The following is a 19680-nucleotide window of genomic DNA, read 5'->3' as shown; positions in this document are numbered from 1 at the left end:
TCCTGTCTGCTCCTTGTTACTGGATCTCCTGTTGCTGAACCTGGCTCGTTACCTGACTACTCTCTGCCTGCTCCTCCTGTACCTACCTGCCCGTTAGTTGCTGACCTGCCTGTCTGACTATGCTATACCTTCACGGTCATCCATCCATCCCGCACGGATCCAGTCCCTGCTGCGCAGGTCTGCTAGCCTCTTCTTGTCAGGCTCTCTTCTTCTACACACCTCTGGCGGTTACCTCTACCACAGTCGGGCGTACTCAGGGGTCGCGACCTGGTCTCAGTCTGCTCCAAGTCCATCCCCACCATCAGGGGCTCTGGTGAACAAGCAGATTGGGACTTAGACTCCGCGCCCTGGGGAACCCCGCACTGCGGGTTGCTAGAGATACCACCAGGGGGTTTATGACAAAGAGGTACCTCTGTAGGAAGATCTGGGACTTAGCTTAGCAATTCATACATGCATTCTAAACAACATAGTTTACTGGTCACATAAACGTTATTGTAGAGTTACGTACCATTGTCATTGTTGTCTGAGCCATTGTTTATTGCTGATTTATAAATTATCAGGTATACAACCATTGTCATTGTTGTCTGAGCCATTGCACAGTATATTGCTGATTTATAGATTGTCAGGTATAGAACAATACAACCATATAGAACTCCGTTCTAACTGTTATAACCTAGTGATCATACTGTTTAGTGAACTGTGGTTGACTTATGTCTGTATTTGCTCATTTATGTACATACTGCCATTTTCCTCAACCCATTACAATACACTGAGTTAATTTACCATTAATCAGTCTGGTGTTTATTTATGGTAATGAATTGCAACCGGGTGCATTGTATCTATACTAGTGCTCCTATAAGTGTCTACAGCAACCTTTATGTAACCAGGTGTCAGAGGGGCCAATTGTTCACAGAGGCGAGGCAAAAAAACAGAGAACCCAATCTACCAGCTCCCTTGGGGGTAACGCTACATAGAGATGAGGGTCTCTGCTGTTAGTTGGTTTTCTCTGACATTCTGTGCAATCGATGGAAATATATTAATTCTGAGGTTTAATCCATTTTATTTACACTTTATTATGTTCTCTCTAATATGAAAAATGTAGTGCATGAGTCCTTATTTCCATACATATTTGTTCTTAATTGTATTGACTGTAACACGCATTTTTCATTGCTATTCTATTGTACTATGTGTGCACCTTCACAGTCAACAGAAAATCAGCTCTAGCTGGAAAATACATATCAGCAAGACATTCCATAGATGGGTATATACAGTATCCTCTCTCAACTGTCATTATCAACTAATAATCACTAGCATTTTTATATGGAAGCTTAAATCTAAACTTTATAGCATTGGTAATGCCAGACAAGTAATTTTGTGATTTAAAATGAACTTGTCCTCCACTTGTCCTTTTCTATTGTCCAGACAAACCTCCTTTGTTCCCCAACTGATATTTCTGTTTGCTATAAATTACTTGAATTCCTAACTTGGGGTATATATCTTATTCCCAGCATGGAGTTTCACTTTAAGGAGCAAATCCAATCAATAAATAAATAAAATTCTATCAATACCAGGTTTTCTTCTGAAAACCTATATGTTCAGCACATTATTTTGTACTTTAGAACTCTTTCTTTTCTAAGATGTTGCTAGGAGGGGGACAAAACCCATTCTGCACCCTCATGCATCTCAGAAAACCTGGGCTCCCAAATATTGGATTACCAATCACAAAATCAGAAGACAGTTTTAAAGTAATGCCAGTGGCTTTTTAAATCTTTGTTGATTGGCTGTTAAACCTATTGAATGCAACTTCAGATGCCAAAATGCCTTTTCATTTCCAAATTGCTCAGGTTCCCCAAGATATAGGCCACTGAAGTATACAAAGATCCACAAGAGATTGAGCGGTTGAGCTTTGGGCCAGTCAAACTTCCCTACTAGCTGTTAATGTGGATGGCAGACATAATATCCAATAGGGAGGTGTGGTTTAGAGATGGCCACTAAGCCCTGCTCCCTTCACATTCCTTTTGGCCCATTACTATGATGGGCACTTTTCCTGCTCAATAGGAATGCGCAGATGGCACACTAAAGAAGGCACATTTCAGCACGAACAGGCAAAAACTACATGGCAACATTTCAGACGACAATGAGTTAACCAATCTATACTTGACCCTTGAAACTTACCTTTTTGATTTTGTATAGAAAAAAAGTTTTGCCTCCAGTGAATTATGACTGTATTGATTTACATATGAAGTGAGCACATGCTGCATTAATATTTGCTGTACAGTACAATAATTACATTTCTTCACAAAGTCACAGCAAATATAATTCATCAAAAGGAACATGCCAGCAATTACACCTGCCATCATTTGTCACCAACATTTTAATCAGCAGCTCAAGCATGATTTCATTTTTTTTATTAATGAAACAAAGTCACGGTAGAAGGAACAATTGCCTTTATTTCAGATTTTATCTCGCTGTCAGAAGAGGTCCATACTGTGTTACACCTGCTGTTTTACTCTATTCTGCAAGAATCAAAGACTAACATTTCAGTCCTCCTCATATAGACAGCATAACAATAATGCAAGTTAATTCATCGCTGTCTCCCGCATCAGACAAGGAAAATAGCAACAACTACACATTTCCATCAAGTTCAACCAAAGAAGTAAAAAAAACATTTACATAATAAAAAATTCTAATCAATCCTAAGAAAGAAAACCCTATGGCAGGGGTGTGGACATTTTTAAAAAAAACTGCTTGTCCGGGGACTAAATCGAGGTCCCAATCTACTTGTCCCTCATGACAATCTACTTGTCCAGATAAAAAAATAAATTTTAACCAAAACCGTATTTAAATCTGAGGTGCTTTTAGGGATGTCTGGGGCTTTTAAAAACAAAAAGTGACTTTATGGCAACTTAAACTTAATATTTTTAACATTGAGCTGTTTATCTCCTCCTCACCTCCCTGCCTGTCTCCAGTAACACACCCGGGGACTAGCAGGGAGGGAAGAGACCTTGCAGTGTAATGAGCACCGATTGGATGCTCATCAGGGAAGGGGAGTGATGGGATCTCTTAAAGCTCAGCAGAAGCGCATCTGCTGAGCGAGTAAATGAGGAGCCGGCCCAAGTGAGAAAAAAAAAAACGTTACTCCTTCAGGTTATCCTCACACATGGAAGCATTTGGGTGCTCAGTACAAGGCGCCTGCTGAGCAGCCAAATCAAACTCCAGTATCCGCTCCATTAAAGGATAAATTCACCTTTAAAAAATAAAAATAATAACAATAACTGCACATTTGTTTGCAGGAGCCTGGAAAGCATAGCACCAGCGATCAGCAAAGTGCTGGTGCCATGCAGGACTCCCACAGACTATCAGTGTAATCTGTCTGTACATTGTACAGGAAGGCAGTTTCACACTGACAGGAAGAATCATTGAACTACCAGAATGCTCAACAGTGCCATGGTAGTTCATTGAGAACTACAAGTCGATATCCACAAAGAATGTTGGTACTCATAGTTGATTCATTCACAGAACTCTGAGGGTGGAGACCCCGAATGTCTCCCCGGTACTCCACTGAATGTAATACAGTGCACATAACACTACATTGCATTCTTTACCAGCCTAAATGGCTGGGAAATCTGTCATTGGGGACCCTGTACCCACCTGCACCCGTAGATGGGCAAGCGGAGCCTGGGAGACATAGTGGTGGACAGGGGTGAGGTTCTTGCATGGGAAGGGGGGGGTGGGTTGAAGGCTGGCACATGTCCCGGGCGTCAGGCGATAGGAATTGCACATTGGCAGTTGGCTATTGTCTGTCTTCACACCTATGGACTGTGGTAATCAGTGGAAAACGGAACATTACCATAATGCATGGCAACATTTGGTTCATTTAGAATGGCAACACAACCAACAAGCACAGTAGGTGCCAACAGATCCACACTGCAGCACACCAAAATGTGTATGTGTATAGGTCTGGCTTTTCTTCCATTGTCAAGCATTGGCAAAAGATGCCTATGAGAATTCACAACCATAAATAACAACCAGCAGATTCCAATAGCTCAAGGTTGATCATTACATTAAAGTGATATTAAAAGGCATTTTATTTATTTTTTGCTAAAGTAAAAAAAATTTATAAATACCTTGCTCTGTGCAAAAATATTGCACAGATGTCCCCTTTACATCCTCTTCTGATGTCCACTGTTGCTGCTGTCGATTCCTTGTTTATCTGGGTGCCCCCTTAGTAAGCTGTGTACTATGGGGCACCAATGTCGGCATCCTCCTGAGCTGCGCTATGAATCCACAGGCACACACAGCGTTGCTCACCCACGATCCTGCACAATTTGACTGACAGCAGTGGGAGCCTAGGACTCCTGCTGCTCCCAGATTCTCCTGTGAGACCATGAAGAAAGAGCAGCAGCTCTGCAACTGGGATAGCTCTGGAGCATGAGAGGTAAGTGTTTAGAAATTGGGGGAGATGGGTATTGGAAGGTTTTTTACCTTAATGCAGAGAATGAGTTTAGAACCACTTTAACCACTTGCCCTTTAGAGGATTTACCCTCCTTCCTGACCAGGCCATTTTTTGCCCTGCAGCCAGGGGCGGACTGACCATTCGGGCATTGCCCGAGGGCCTGGGGTCAGTAGGGGGCCCGTGAGAGGATCACTGTTCAGTGACAGTGTGGGGAGCGGAGGAGGAGGCAGTCTCAGATCCCGACCCAGAAGTAGCTCACCTGTCACTTCAGGTGGGGGCAGAGTGAGTCGGGCGATGGGTCCGGACACTGTGCTGGTGATGGAGCTGGTGGGCAGTGGGAAGGTGAGAGGCATATCATCTATGGGTGCGGGGTGTTCAACGCACACACCCTAAACCCCCCCCCCATGGATGATATGTATCAGGAATAAAGTCGGAGGTGATCGGTGCAGTGGAGGGACAGTGACAGCACCAATCTCCTTGCATGGATTTCAATGAAGCAGCTGAAAGACTTCCAGCTGCTCCCATGAAATCCATGCAGGGAGATCAGTACTGTCACTATCCCTCCACTGCACCGATCATTCCTGACTGTGCATCGGATTTCCCTCCTTTGCCCCCCCCCCGTGCTCCTCAGTTCCCCCCCCTCGCAGGTCTCTGATGCCTCGCCTTTTCTGACAGTGTCCAGCCCCCCCATCCTCCACGGCAGAGCAGAAGAGAGAGGAGAGGGGGCTCTGTGTTGACGATATCTTCCCCCCCACAGGAACACCCTTAATTTGGGCTTTAAAAGAGGGTGGAACTACAGTCAGCATATAGAGGTGCATTTAAGGGACAATGGGGCCACCGACCAGAACAGGACTAAGTGCTATATACACTGGGTTCCCTGGAGAATTAAATACAATTTAACAATTTTAAATGAGACTTCTTTATTCATTTATTCATAAATGCGGGGTTGCATTAATTTATATTTGTATATCTGCCAGGAGGTAAGCTTGAATCATTCCCTGCTCTATTCATAATCTATTAAATAAATATTTTGGTTATAGGTACACTTTTAATGGTATGTACCCCAACAATGAGCTATATCTTTTTTGGATCCTTTTGGCCTGTTAAATATATAGTACCATTGAAAGTGTTTGCATGTTCAAAAGGTGTAAAAAACAGCTGTTAATCTGCCAGATCTCTTGTCAGATGATATCTTCCAGTGCTCTCTGCTTGTGCTGCCCTCTCATCAGTTACAATGTTCCCAGATATCCCTGAGGACTAACAACAGCACCTGGGATGTGTTAGTTTAAATGAATCAAACTGAACCACCACAGGGACATTGTATAGTCTAATATAAAACTTTCCCAAAAATCTGTAAACAATGTGAGAATGTCCCTGCCTTGATTTTTTTTTTGTACACACATTAAATAATACATTTATCAATATATTTTTTAACCACTTGCCCTCCTGAGAATTTACCCCCCTTCCTGACCAGGCCATTTTTTGCGATACGGCGTTGCATTACTTTAACTGACAATTGCGTGGTCATGCAATGTTGCACCCACTATTAAACTGCTGTAAAAATTAATATAAACTGTGATATAATTATACAAAATTACATATAAAATAACAACAAATAATAGCGCTACCCTTAAGTAGAATAAATAAATACATATATCATTAAATCCACCACCAAATAAGTGCATAAATGTGACAAAACATATATCATATTAAGGGTCCTCATAGAGTCCATTCAATAAAGTCCATGCGCATAAAATTGCTTATGAGCCTCAACAAATGAAGCTATGAAGTCTTCCTTCACCAGTGAAAATTCAGTGTGTTAACACCCCATCAAATTGAACACTCACCAAAAGCTGGTGATAAACCAGCATATCTATGTAAACCAGCACTCCTCTGCTCAGCTCCACCTTATGGATATCCAAACAGCTCAGAGCTGGTGATAAACCAGCGTATCTCTTTTAGCCCAGCACTCCACAGCTCAGCTCCAGCTTAGAAGTATCCAGACAGCTCCATATAGTATATGCAGATATAAAAGATACTCACCATAGTGCAATAACATATAACAAAATTTATTCAAATACTCCCCCCATAAAATACACTCACATTGAGTACAAAAATATCCAGCATTTGTACAAAAGTGCAACACAAGAGCTTCCAGCCCTCTCAGCAGCGTCTCACCAGCCTGCCTGCAATCAAGATGGCGTTGTTGCGGTCACGTGATCCGGACACGTGGGTTGGCGTGTGTGGTGACGTCACTGACAAACCACACCCTAACGCGTTTCGTCATACGACTTCATCCGAGGGAGTGGCAAACACTACGTGGAGCGTGCTTATAAAGCACCGCCTCCTATCTCATTGGTCACTTGAAGTAACAACACCTGAAGGCATGCATAATCAGTGAGTACTAGGGGCACCTAGATCAATCTACTGAGCTAACCGCACTGCATAATCACAACATCGCCATCTTGTGTCTGAATAATAGAAGGCAAATATAATAAAACCTATCACATTATAACACCAAAATTAATTACAATAATAATTAAAATGCCTTAACAATTAAAATAAAAATAAAATTAAATTAAAATGAAATCAAATAAATAATTAGATATACAATAAAATAATCAAATCTAAACATCACTGATAAAACAATTTAAATCCAATTCGATATTTAAACCTTTAGGGGACAGAGCTTCAGTCAAATAAATCCATTTTGTTTCACATTTAGATAGTTCCCTAATTCTATTTGATCCCCTCCAGGCCTTAGGAATAGATTCTATAGCCCAAAACTTAATATTAGATGGGTCACAATTATGATGTTTTTTGAAATGTACAGAAACACTATGATATTTCTATCCTCTTTTAATATTCTTAATATGTTCAAGTACCCTAACTTTTAATTGTCTTTTGGTCCTCCCAATATAAATTAAACTGCAAGGACACTCCAAACCATAAACCACATAAGTGGGTTCACATGTTAGAAATGAGATTATATCAAATTCTCTACCATTTGATTTGGAGCTAAATTTAACCAATCCTTTGAATTTATGGTTGACCGATCGACAAGCCGAGCACTTTTTACAAGAGTAGAAACCCTTCCTATCTACAAACATTCTAATGGGTTTGGGTGGATCAAGAAATTAATGAACAATTTTGTCTCCAATCGTAGGAGCTCTTCTATAAATGAATATAGGCCTATCTGGGTATATTTCCCTAATATCTTATCCATTTTCAATATGTGCCAATATTTGAAAAAGATATTCTCCACTTCTCTATACTGTATATGATAATTGGATATAAATCCCCATTGATGTCTATCATCAGAAATTAACCTAGGTTTATCCATCAACAATTGTTCCCTAGGTAATCTATATACTTGTTCCACTGTATCCTTGAGTTTACTCATTTGATAACCTTTATCTACAAACCTGTTAACTATAATATCAGATTGAGCTAGAAAATCAGTTTTTTGGCAACAATTTCTCCTCAGTACCATTATCTGGCCTTTAGGTATATTTCTGAGCCATTGGGGGTGGTGTCCACTAAACCAAGGCAAATAACTGTTACGATCAGTGGGTTTGAAATACGTTTTAGTTAGCAGTACATCATCTTTTCTAAAAATAGTAAGATCCAAGAAATGCACTGATTCTGTGCTATATTGATAATCCAATTTGATATTATTAAGGTTATTAAAATTTTCCAAGAACATTAACAAATCAGACTCCTCTCCTGCCCAAATCATAAACATATCGTCAATAAATCTCTTCTATAGCAATACCTGTTCATGCTGGTGGTGGAAGACAAACCTGTCCTCCCACTCAGCCCTGAACAAGTTGGCTATACTGAGTGCAAAGCGAGCTCCCATCGCTACACCCCTTCTCTGAGAGAAAAATTCACTGTTGTACCAAAAATAATTGTGGGACAAACAGAATTTTAAAGAATCTCTTAAAAATTTCTTGTGGTTATGTGGTATATCATTCCTCTTGCTCAGGGCCCAATTAAGTGCCAGCAAAGCATCATCATGCTGTATGATGGTGTATAAGGATGATACATCTGCCGTAACTAGATATAACCTGGAATGATTGATAATAGGAGTCTCCGTAAGAAATTTTAACAAATGCTTGGTATCACGTAAGTAATCATTAGTGGATGATACACTAGATTGTAGAAAAACATCTAGGTATTGGCCCAGTCTAGTAGAAACTGAACCAATACCATTCACAATAGGTCAGGCCGGAGGATTGATCTTATCTTTGTGAATTTTAGGGAGAGTGTAGATAATTGGAATTCTGCTAACACTAGGTATTAAATAATGTTTCTCCTTTTTACTCAACACTCTCGTCCTATACCCCAATTCACCAAAGCTTTCAATTCATCCCTATATTTGCTTGTGGGACCTTTCTTTAATCTCACATAGGTGCTGGTATCAGCCAACATCTCTGAGATTTGATTATGATAGAAAGATTTCTTCATCACTACAACTCCTCCACCCTTATCAGCAGGGCGTATAATAATTTCTTTACGTTTTTCCAAAGATTTGATACCTTCCTGAACATGTCTTGGATTCACATTTCTCCTGGGTATAACTGTTTCCAAATCCCTCAAAACCAAACTTTTGAACACATCCAAATGCTGATTGGATGACACATTGGGATTGAAAAGGGATTTGTTCCTCAAACCACTATTCAGACCTTCAACTCTCTGTTCATAATTAGATTTAATATTGGAATTTAACCCTAAGAAATATGTTTTCATATTTAATTTTCTAATATATTTATGCATATCAATATAGACATCAAATTTATTAATAGGTCGTTTAATGGCACATTTCAATCCTGTATTTAAAATATTAATTTCTTTATGAGAAAGTTGAACCCCACTCAAATTATAGATCCCATTTAATGTACCTCCCTTCTTTTTTTGGTGTTTTCTTCCTGCTCTGCAACCCCTTCTTCCCTTCTTAGCCCCATGACTCTTAGGTCCTGCCTTTCTCCTCCTATACGGTAGTTGGGAGGTGGATAGTAATGAGGTTGGGTGTTGGTGAATGGGAGGTAACCCCACCCCCTTCCTCTCCCCCTCCTCCAGTTCCCAAAAAAAGGCCTGGGCGGATAATAAGATGGTTCCCTATAGTCATATAGTGGTTCAAAGTGATTATTAGTTGGAATGGGATCTATAATTTGAGTGGGGTTCAACTTTCTCATAAAGAAATTATTATTTTGAATATTTAAATTTTGGTTAAATTTAGCTCCAAATCAAATGGTAGAGAATTTGATATAATCTCATTTCTAACATGTGAACCCACTTATGTGGTTTATGGTTTGGAGTGTCCTTGCGGTTTAATTTATATTGGGAGGACCAAAAAACAATTAAAAGTTAGGGTACTTGAACATATTAAGAATATTAAAAGAGGATAGAAATATCATAGTGTTTCTGTACATTTCAAAAAACATCATAATTGTGACCCATCTAATATTACGTTTTGGGCTATAGAATCTATTCCTAAGGCCTGGAGGGGATCAAACAGAATCAGGGAACTATCTAAATGTGAAACAAAATGGATTTATTTGACTGAAGCTCTGTCCTCTAAAGGTTTAAATATCGAATTGGATTTAAATTGTTTTATCAGTGATGTTTAGATTTGATTATTTTATTGTATATCTAATTATTTATTTGAGTTCATTTTAATTTTATTTTATTTTCATTTTAATTGTTGAGGCATTTTAATTATTCTTGTAATTAATTTTGGTGTTATAATGTGATAGGTTTTATTATAATTGCCTTCTATTATTCAGACACAAGATGGCGATGTTGTGATTATGCGGTGCGGTTAGCTCAGTAGATTGATCTAGGTGCCCATAGTACTCACTGATTATGCATGCCTTCAGGTGTTGTTACTTCAAGTGACCAATGAGATAGGAGGCGGTGCTTTATAAGCACGCTCCACGTAGTGTTTGCCACTCCCTCTGATGAAGTCGTATGACGAAACGCGTTAGGGTGTGGTTTGTCAGTGACGTCACCACGCACGCCAACCCACGTGTCCGGATCACGTGACCGCAACAACGCCATCTTGATTGCAGGCAGGCTGGCAGGCTGGTGAGACGCTACTGAGAGGGCTGGAAGCTCTTGTGTTGCACTTTTATGCAAATGTTGGATATTTTTGTACTCGATGTGAGTGTATTTTATGGGGGGAGTATTTGAATAAATTTTGTTATACGTTATTGCACTATGGCGAGTATCTTTTATATCTGCATGTACTATATGGAGCTGTCTGGATACTTCTAAGCTGGAGCTGAGCTGTGGAGTGTTGGGCTAATAGAGATACGCTGGTTTATCACCAGCTCTGAGGTGTTTGGATATCCATAAGGTGGAGCTGAGCAGAGGAGTGCTGATTTACACAGATATGCTGGTTTATCACCAGCTTTTGGTGAGTGTTCAATTTGATGGGGTGTTAACACACTGAATTTTCACTGGTAAAGGAAGACTTCATAGCTTCATTTGTTGAGGCTCATAAGCAATTTTTTTGCGCATGGACTTTATTGAATGGACTCTATGAGGACCCTTAATTTGATATATGTTTTGTCACATTTATGCATTTATTTGGTGGTGGATTTAATGATTTATGTATTTATTTATTCTACTTAAGGGTAGCGCTATTATTTGTGGTTATTCTATTCTGTTACATGTCTTTGCTAATAAAAAATCCCAATACGTGTAAATTAATTGTTTTTTTTAATTTTTTTACTAGTAATGACGGTGATCAGTGACTTATAGCGGTGAGCATTCTGACACTGGGGGGAACTGACTTGGTGTCACTGACATCCCCAGTGACACCAATACAGTGATCAGTGCTAAAAAAAAGCACTGACACTGTACTAATGGCACTGGGCAGGAAGGGGTTAACATGTTGGGTGTTCAAAAAGTTAACTGTGTGCTGTTTTAATAGGGGCTGTGTGTTACTGCTTCATTGTGAGCACAGTGCTTTGCATGGCTGTGCTGTGCACAGCCATGCAAAGCAGTGTGCACCAGCTGACAGGGAGGAGAAACTGTTTTGTTTACTAACAGTTCTCCTCCCCGTCGGAGGTGCTCGACAATCACTGGGTGCCAGCGAGTAATCACTGGCCGGGACCTTGTGATTGACAGGCGTGGATACAAATGACGAGGGTAGGGCGCGTGCGAAGCGCAAGATCACATGTGTGTGTGTATATATACATATATATATATTACACACACACACATGACTTTTTCCAGTGCGGGAGGCATGCCATTAGAACTCATGGCACCCGCCCACGGGTCCGCATTCCTCTGTGCGGGTGGTGCGGCTTTTCGTGTGAATCCGCAGCGGCACCACACACACAGATGTGAACCTAGCCTTTCTGATATGAAAATAAAGGATAAAAGGCCTCAAGAAAACAAATGCAGTCACCACATCTATGGCCCCTTAAGCTGCATTATATTACATTTTTGTTCTTGGGTTTAGATGCACTTTGAGTGCAAAATGTGTTCTCACAAGGCCCTTTTTACTGATATGTATAGTCATTCCTGACTATCAATAACAAAACCAAATAAAAGCCAATACTGTGGAGACCTTGTGATGAGCATGGACATGTATCCTTACAAACATTACCTTCATAAATATGACTTTGGCAAATATTTCTGAGCTTTGACTGCAGGACTGTTTTTGGCCCATAAAATCTAGCTGTATTTATGTAGGTGGCTGGACTGTAAATGCCTCTCTATACACTCAAGAATCCTGCAACCCACATACTAAATATATTACTAACCATCTGCGTCCATTCCTGTGTATCTGTCTGCCTATTCTAAGGTTAATTGATACTGCTACAAGAGACAACAAACAAGGTAATTTCTTTCAGGTGTGCTGTTCAATTCAACGGGTCACTAGATTATAGATGCAAGCCGAGCAACTAATCAATACTTTATTTAAGTCGAGAATTGTGTATTCGTCTTTCACGCAGGTTGTTCCTATAAACTCAATGACTGTTGCAATGTGTAAAAAAAACAAAAAAAAACCCTAATCAGGAAACAACAGTCGAGAATATTTAAAGTGACTCTAAAGGCACAATTTTTATTTTCTTAAAATAATAAACATGTCATACTTGGCTGCTCTGTGCAATGGTTTTGCACAGAGCAACCCTAATCCTCCTTTTCTTGCTTTCCTGGCCCCTCCCCCCTATTGAGTGCCCCCATATGGGGGCATTCATGTGTGCTCCCTCCCGAGCTGGCTCTGTGTGCCCATTGACACGATGGGGTGAATCCTAGTGGTAGCGATGTAATAACAGGCTGTCAGTAGGGTTGCCGCCTCATCCCTTTGAAACTGAACACATATTCATTACACGGGTTCTGTGGCTAATTAACCACTTCAATACTGGGCACTTTTACCCCCTTCCTGCCCAGACCAATTTTCAGCTGCAGGTCATGCATCACTGTACCCAAACTAAACTTTTATCATTTTGTTCACACAACTAGCACTTTCTTTTGGTGGTATTTAATCACCGCTGGGGTTTTTATTTTTTGCTGAATTAACAAAAAAAGACAGAAAAGTTTGAAGAAAAAAAACATGTTTCTTTGTTACTGTTATAAAAGTTTGCAAATAAATAATTGTTCTTCATAAATTTAGGCCAAGATGTATTCTGCTACATGTCTGTGGTGAAAATAACCCAAATCAGTAATTATTAGTTAGTATGTAGGAAAGTTATAGAGTTCACAAACTATGGGATAGATCTGAATATTGATCAATCCTGAAGTACTGACAGCCAATCTAATTTCTTGAGGCCCAAAAATGTCAGAACAGTACAGATATCCCCCAAATGACCCCTTTTTGCACAGTAGACAGTCCAACGTATTTCATAAGAGGCATGGTGAGTTTTTTAAAGTTGTCATTTTTTTGTCACAATTTTGTGGAAAATGAAGAAATGAAAACAATTATTTTCACAATTTTTTTTTTACATACTGTCACCAGTGCAGTACAGTATCATCATATAACTGGTGTGATGGTGATCAGGGACACTGACTGGTGACAGTACAAAAAAAAAAATTAGATTTTTTTTTTAAATTTTTTATTTTTATTTATAATAAATTTTTTCCTTTTTTTTAAGATTTTTTTTCATATTACACTATGACCATAGTTACCATAGTAACATTGTACTACTTTGGGGAAGTGATCAGTATTTTTTTTTTTTTTACACAATTTGCTTATCAATTCATTCAGCTTTTTTTGTTGTGATTAGCTGTGACTGGCCCAGCCTGTGCATGTGATCACTGTGACCATTCACAGCTAGACACGCTTGTATACAATGGATGGCATGAAAGGAAGCCATCCATTGTATACAACTGTCATGTGACCTGCTGTGATTGGTCACAGCAGGTCACATGGTACTGGCAACGAGGTCGGTACACAGATCTGTCATCGGCCGTGTCCGAGGTACACAGTCAATTACAGATCTCACCACAGCATGGCCCTGCGGGCAAGTGCAAATTATGATCCGGGAAGGACTTCATATGACGCCCTCCGACGAGAGGTTCGCCCGGCCGTCATTTGACTATAGGCCGAGTGGGAAGTGGTTAAGGTGGTAATTGAACTCACTGAGTACCTTATCTGCAATTAATCAGCCACAGAACCTGTGTAATAAATATGTGTTCGGTTTTAAAGGGATGCAATGGCAACTCTAGCTGTCAGGCTGTCAGTGGCCACTACTATTCATTCCTGTTCGCACAGCCAACAATCACTATAGGTGATTGTTGCTAGATGCACGTTGTGTGCTTTCAGGCCCTTTAGGTTCCATGCACACTGGGTGTTTTATTAACACTGTTAACATTACCTGTGTAAAGTCACATTCAAAACTTGAGTTTTTCAGCATTTTTTTAGCGTTTTTACATTAGCATTTAGCAACGTTTTGCCATGTTTTTTCGTGGGTTTTTGTGGCTCAAAAAAAGTCCAAAAATGCCAGTTTGACACGTTTTGGAGCGTTTTTACAGCCACTAGTTCTGGGGTTTCTAGAGGAGTTTTATCTTGTTGGTTTCAGCTGGAGTACCACTTTAAGATGTTGAGGTTAGTGATTGGGCTTATATATACTTTCAGCGACCTTAACACCTTCTTTCAGATCCTATAGTGATATCTGTAAAATAATCGCCTTAATTATTCCATCCGATTTAATACTAAGGGGTGACTAACACTGCTTTATCACAGAACACATCTTGTTGTGCTCTTTTTGCTGAATTTGCTGCACATAGCATCAGCTATCCTGCAAATGGCCATCCTTTTATCAAACTCTCTAGAGAGCTCTGATGATTCTCTTTATATCTAGTGCATTTTTTTATCATTAATAGAATCAAATGAATAACATTTCTTCAGCAACTAGAAATGGCAGAGTCATTCACCTTTAGTTTAAGTGGGTCTTTCAAAAGTAGAATGCATGCTTGTTTACAACAAAAGAATGATTCTAGCCAAACAGCTAAATAAACAGCACTTGAAGTATATTAAAGTGATTCTAAAGACTAAAGGTTTTTTTTTTACCTTAATGCATTCTCTGTGCAGTGCTCCCCCTTATACTTACCTGAGCCCGATCTCGATCCAGAGATGTGAACAAGAGCAGAGGTTCTCCCTCGGCTCTCTCCCTCCTAATGGGCTCAGAGACATCAGCGGGAGGCACTGGCTCCCAGTGCTGTCAATCACAGCCCATGAGAAGGAAGCAGGAGGTGGCACTGAGCGGCACTTTGTGTGTTTATGGGAACACAAAGCTGGCTCAGGAGCGAGCCGTATGAGTGCCCCCATAACAAGTAGCTTGATATGGTGGGCATTTGGCAAGGGGAGGAGCCCAATTTCAATTTCTACTTGGCAAACTTTTTCTTTTCACCGCATTAGTCAATTACTGTATTTGCAGAGGATAATATAATGGCATTATTTATTTTTCTTTGCATGTTTCATAGTTAGCACCTTAAAAAAAACTTCTTTAGACTGCTTTGGAATATATCTGCTAATAAAGCTTTCTTAAAGTACAGTATGTGTGAACACATGTAAACTAAATCCCTTAGTCATAAAGTCATTTTTTATACGATAATCATGTTCACTTTTTTTTAATACAAGACTTTTGTACTGTTTTTAGGGAGTTTAATTTTGTGGTCACATGAGTACAAAGCCTTCTTTATGGTCCTTCTTCCTCACAGCTGGGGACATGTCACTTTACTTTCTGTCATCACATACAGTAGAAATACATTCCCTACAAGCAGCTGATGTTCTGTCAGCGAAGTTTCTGCTGTGAGTTGCAGTTTTACTTCTAAATGCTGACATAGCTCTCTTAATAATATCTTTTTTTCCCCTCCTTTTTTATAAGTGATCACATTCCCTTTGTTCTCATCTCAGGGAGGAGAAACAGCAGCTCACTGGTCTTCCCAGTGACTGACTGTGCAGGAAAGAGGGGGGGGGGTGTCAGCACAAGTTTGATCATTGGAGGAGGGCAGGCTGAGTTCCTGTTCTCTCCTGCCTAGTGTGATCAGGTTTTAATAGCAAAGTAGTGGGATTGGCAGGAACACCAGGGATTTCACACAAAGGAAGCAATACAAAGAGAACGGGAGACTTTTTCATACAAGTACATGGTACAGCAGGCACATATCAGGAATATGAAATGTTGGGTTTACATATTCTTTTTTTTTATATTAACAATTTGTATTGATTTTCACACATATATATACAAATAATATGTTAAAGGAGAACAAAAGGAAAGCAGGAGCACATTGATGGTGAAATCTGCATGGTTACAAATAATGACACATAGTTACAGTGGGGAGGCCATCTGAACAGTACAGTTGAAGAAAGGTTGCAGGGGGAGAAATTATCCCATGGGTGCCATACTGCCTCAAACACAGCTGTCAAGCAGGTATGTGTAGCAGTCAGGTATTCCATGTGTCGCACATCAGCAATAATTTTAAACAGAGTTGACATCGGAGGAGGTATAGCGGATAACCAACACATAGGAATTCTTCTTCTGGCCGCAGTCAAAATATGTGCAGTGAGTTTCCTGGCCGCCTTGGGAAGACCTCGGAATGGCAGGCTCAATAAAAAATATATGGGCTCAAATGGGAGAGAGGTATGCAATAACAGTTGTAAAAAAGACAAAACCTCTTTCCAAATAGGGACAATGGATCCACAAGTCCAAAAAATATGAAAGAGGGAGCCAAGATCCTTCCCACAATGCCAGCAGGCAGAAGAAGCACTCGGGTTAAAAGTATGAATAACCTCAGGTGTTTTGTACCACAACATCAAGATTTTGTATGTATTTTCTCTATAAACCACACAGACAGAAGATTTAGATGCGTTTTCCCAAATTTTCTTCCACTGTGTTAGATCAATGTCACACAAAAACTGGGACCACTTGCGTATGTAGTGGTGAGTATCAGTAGAGAGGGGGGTAGTGTCCATTAGGAGTTTGTATATATTGGAAATTATACCCTTTTGATGTGGGCCCTGTATGCAAAGGCGTTCAAAGAGAGAGGGTTTCCCAAGAATCAAAGTAGGGGACATGGTGGAGAAAAAATGGCGTATCTGCAGGTATATGTAAAAATGTTGGGAAGGCTGATCTCTTTCCTGAAGGTATGAGAATGGTTGCAACTTCCGAATAACAGGGTGTACTAGGTGGCGCAGTTGGAAGAGTTTGGCCGTGACCTAGGGAAGCATCCGGGAGACGACCAAACTATCTGGAAGGTTGGGGTTAAAGAGGATATTAGTCAGTGGGGAGCAGTCTGAGGTCAATGCAAACCTAGTGCTACATCGTCGCCAAATACTCACGGAGAATTGCATTGGGCCAAGAAAGAGACTACAAAAAAAGGTAGGGTCTACCGCCGAGGATGACCAGAGGAGAGAGCAAGGATGTGCCAGAGTCAATTGTAAGGACTCGATCTCAGTCCACAGATTGGGAGGGGACTGGGAGGACCATGACAGAATGAAGCAGAGGTGTGTAGCATAATAGTAGGTCACGATGTCCGGTGCCCCCAGGCCTCCTCTAGAATGCAGGGACAGTAGCACACTACGTGCGATTCTATGCCACTTATTGTGCCACATGAAGTGTAAAAGAGATTTCTGGAGGGAGTGTAGTTTGGACATGGGAACAGGGACGGGTAGAGTCGCAAATAAGTACAAAAGTTTGGGTAGTACAGTCATCTTTATGACGTTGATACGTCCCAAGAATGATAGGGATAGGGTATCCCAAAACTTCAAGGAACGGGAAATAGCTATGAATAGGGGGGGAAGTTGGCATCATAAATAGAACTGTAAGAAGGTAAGATTAGTACCCAAGTATTTGAGAGAATGAGTGCACCAGCGATATAGAAAGGAGTCTTGGAGGGATGAGAGGACAACTGGTGATATGTGGAGTGGGAGTGCTTCAGTCATGAGACAATATCCCTTTGATGTCGGGATGAGACCGAATTGCAATGGCCAATGGTTCCCAACAGAGGATAAACAATAGGGGAGAAAGTGGACATCCCTGCCGCGTACCATTCGACATCTGGAAAGGAGGTGAGAGAAAGGAGGCTAGTCTGACCTGTGAGGAAGGGTAAGAATAAAGAGCTTTTAAAGCTGCCACGAAAGGGCCACGGAAGCCAAACATCTCTAAGACCATAAACATATAAGGCCAGCTGAGGCAGTCAAAAGCTTTTTAGGCATCCAAGCTCAATAAGATGGTAGGGATGGAGGACCGGTTAACCAAGTCAACCAGATCAATAGATCTCCTGGTATTGCCCGCCGCATGTCTGGCAGGGACAAAGCCAACTTGGTCTCTGTGTATGAGCTTGGAGACGAGCCTAGACATCCAATTGGCCAGTATCTTAGTAAAAATCTTGTAATCAGAGTTCAGTAGAGCAATGGGACGGTAATTATCTAGGATAGAATGGTCCTTTTCAGGTTTGGGAATCATAGAAATGTATGCACGGGAAAAACTGGCTTGGGGAATAATACCTCTGAAGAGACCGTGATAAAGAGAAAGAAGATGGGGAGCTAGGATACCAATGAAAGTCTTGTAATTAGAGTAGAGAAGTCCGTCCCGTCCCAGGGCTTTGCGTGAGGGGAGATGTTTGACTGTATCAAACAGTTCTTCAGAGGAAATGTCGGCGTTGAGGGCCGCAATGTCAGAAGGCGCTAGCTTCCGTAACAATAGTGGATTGAAGAACCTATCAAAAGAATTTTCTGTGAGAGGGGGGTGGAGCTCTGGGGTCAAACAGTTGTAAAGAGACTCATAATATGAGCCAAAAAGGGAGACCATCACACTAGGATCGTAAGTAGGGCTCCCATTCGGCTGGACAAGATGGTCCGGCATGGTAGAAGGGGATTGTGCTTTAAGTCTATTGACAAGCATACGGTGGGGTTTGTTAGAGAATTCGTAGAATTTCTGCCTTACCCAAAGGAGAGATTTTGTGGACTTACAAGCATCAAGGGCTTTGATTTTGTCACGTAGAGAGGTCACTTTATACAGCCCAGGAATAGACGGCTTTGCAAAAAGTTTACATTCAGCTATGTTTAACTGGCGAACTAGGTTAATCCTGGTACTCTCTGAGGATCTCTTCAGGCGAGAACCCATGGAGATACAAAGGCCTCGAAATACCGCCTTGTGGGCTTCCCATATGGTCGAGGTAGATGGTACAGAGCCTACATTGTGTTGAAAATACATATCAAGTCCCTGTGAGAGCTCAGTACGGAGATGTTCCGTGGTTAAAAAGGACTCATTGAGGCGCCAATGGCCTGTTTTTGGCATAATGTTGGGGAATAACGAGTTTAAGGTCAGGGAGGCATGGTCAGACCATGTAATAGGGTTGATGTCAGAAGAAACTAGGAGAGGAAGAAGAGGAGCTGAGATGAAGACGTGATCTAAGCGGGAGTAGCTGTGGTGGGGTGTGGAATAGAAGGTGAACTGTTTGTGGGTAGGATGCCAAATCCGCCAGGCAAAGAAAGGGGGGGAAAGAGGAGGAAAAAGGGGGGGAGGGAAGGGGGTAAGGATGCAACCCCCGGAGTGCCCACAGAAGAGCACCTCAAAGAAGCGTCAAGCAGGCTCGTCGCTGGAGCGGGAGGGATGAGGATGTTGTGGAGTATGTGAAAGACACTTCCGGCCCCTACGAGCTGGTGCTCAATTTTGTTGGTGGTAGCGGAAGAATGAGATGGAGTGGGCGGTAAAGAGGAATCCCAGTTGCTTCAGGAAGGAGTCCACCTCAAAAAAATCACGTAG

The 19680-nt window shown here is 41.0% G+C and overlaps 1 protein-coding gene and 1 pseudogene across 1 annotated transcript in view; both read right to left on the bottom strand.

The window, feature by feature from the left end:
* Positions 1 to 19680, bottom strand: part of SGCG (sarcoglycan gamma) — a 379077-nt gene that overhangs the window by 277226 nt on the left and 82171 nt on the right. The gene's annotated exons all lie outside the window — the stretch shown is intronic.
* On the bottom strand, positions 7084 to 7949 carry LOC149455840 (uncharacterized; annotated as a pseudogene).

The sequence above is a fragment of the Staurois parvus genome, unplaced genomic scaffold (genome assembly GCF_062004578.1).
Source record: "Staurois parvus isolate SC_StPar_1 unplaced genomic scaffold, SC_StPar_1.0 ptg000387l, whole genome shotgun sequence".
Taxonomy (NCBI): domain Eukaryota; kingdom Metazoa; phylum Chordata; class Amphibia; order Anura; family Ranidae; genus Staurois; species Staurois parvus.
This window is presented reverse-complemented; position numbering and strand designations above follow the sequence as displayed.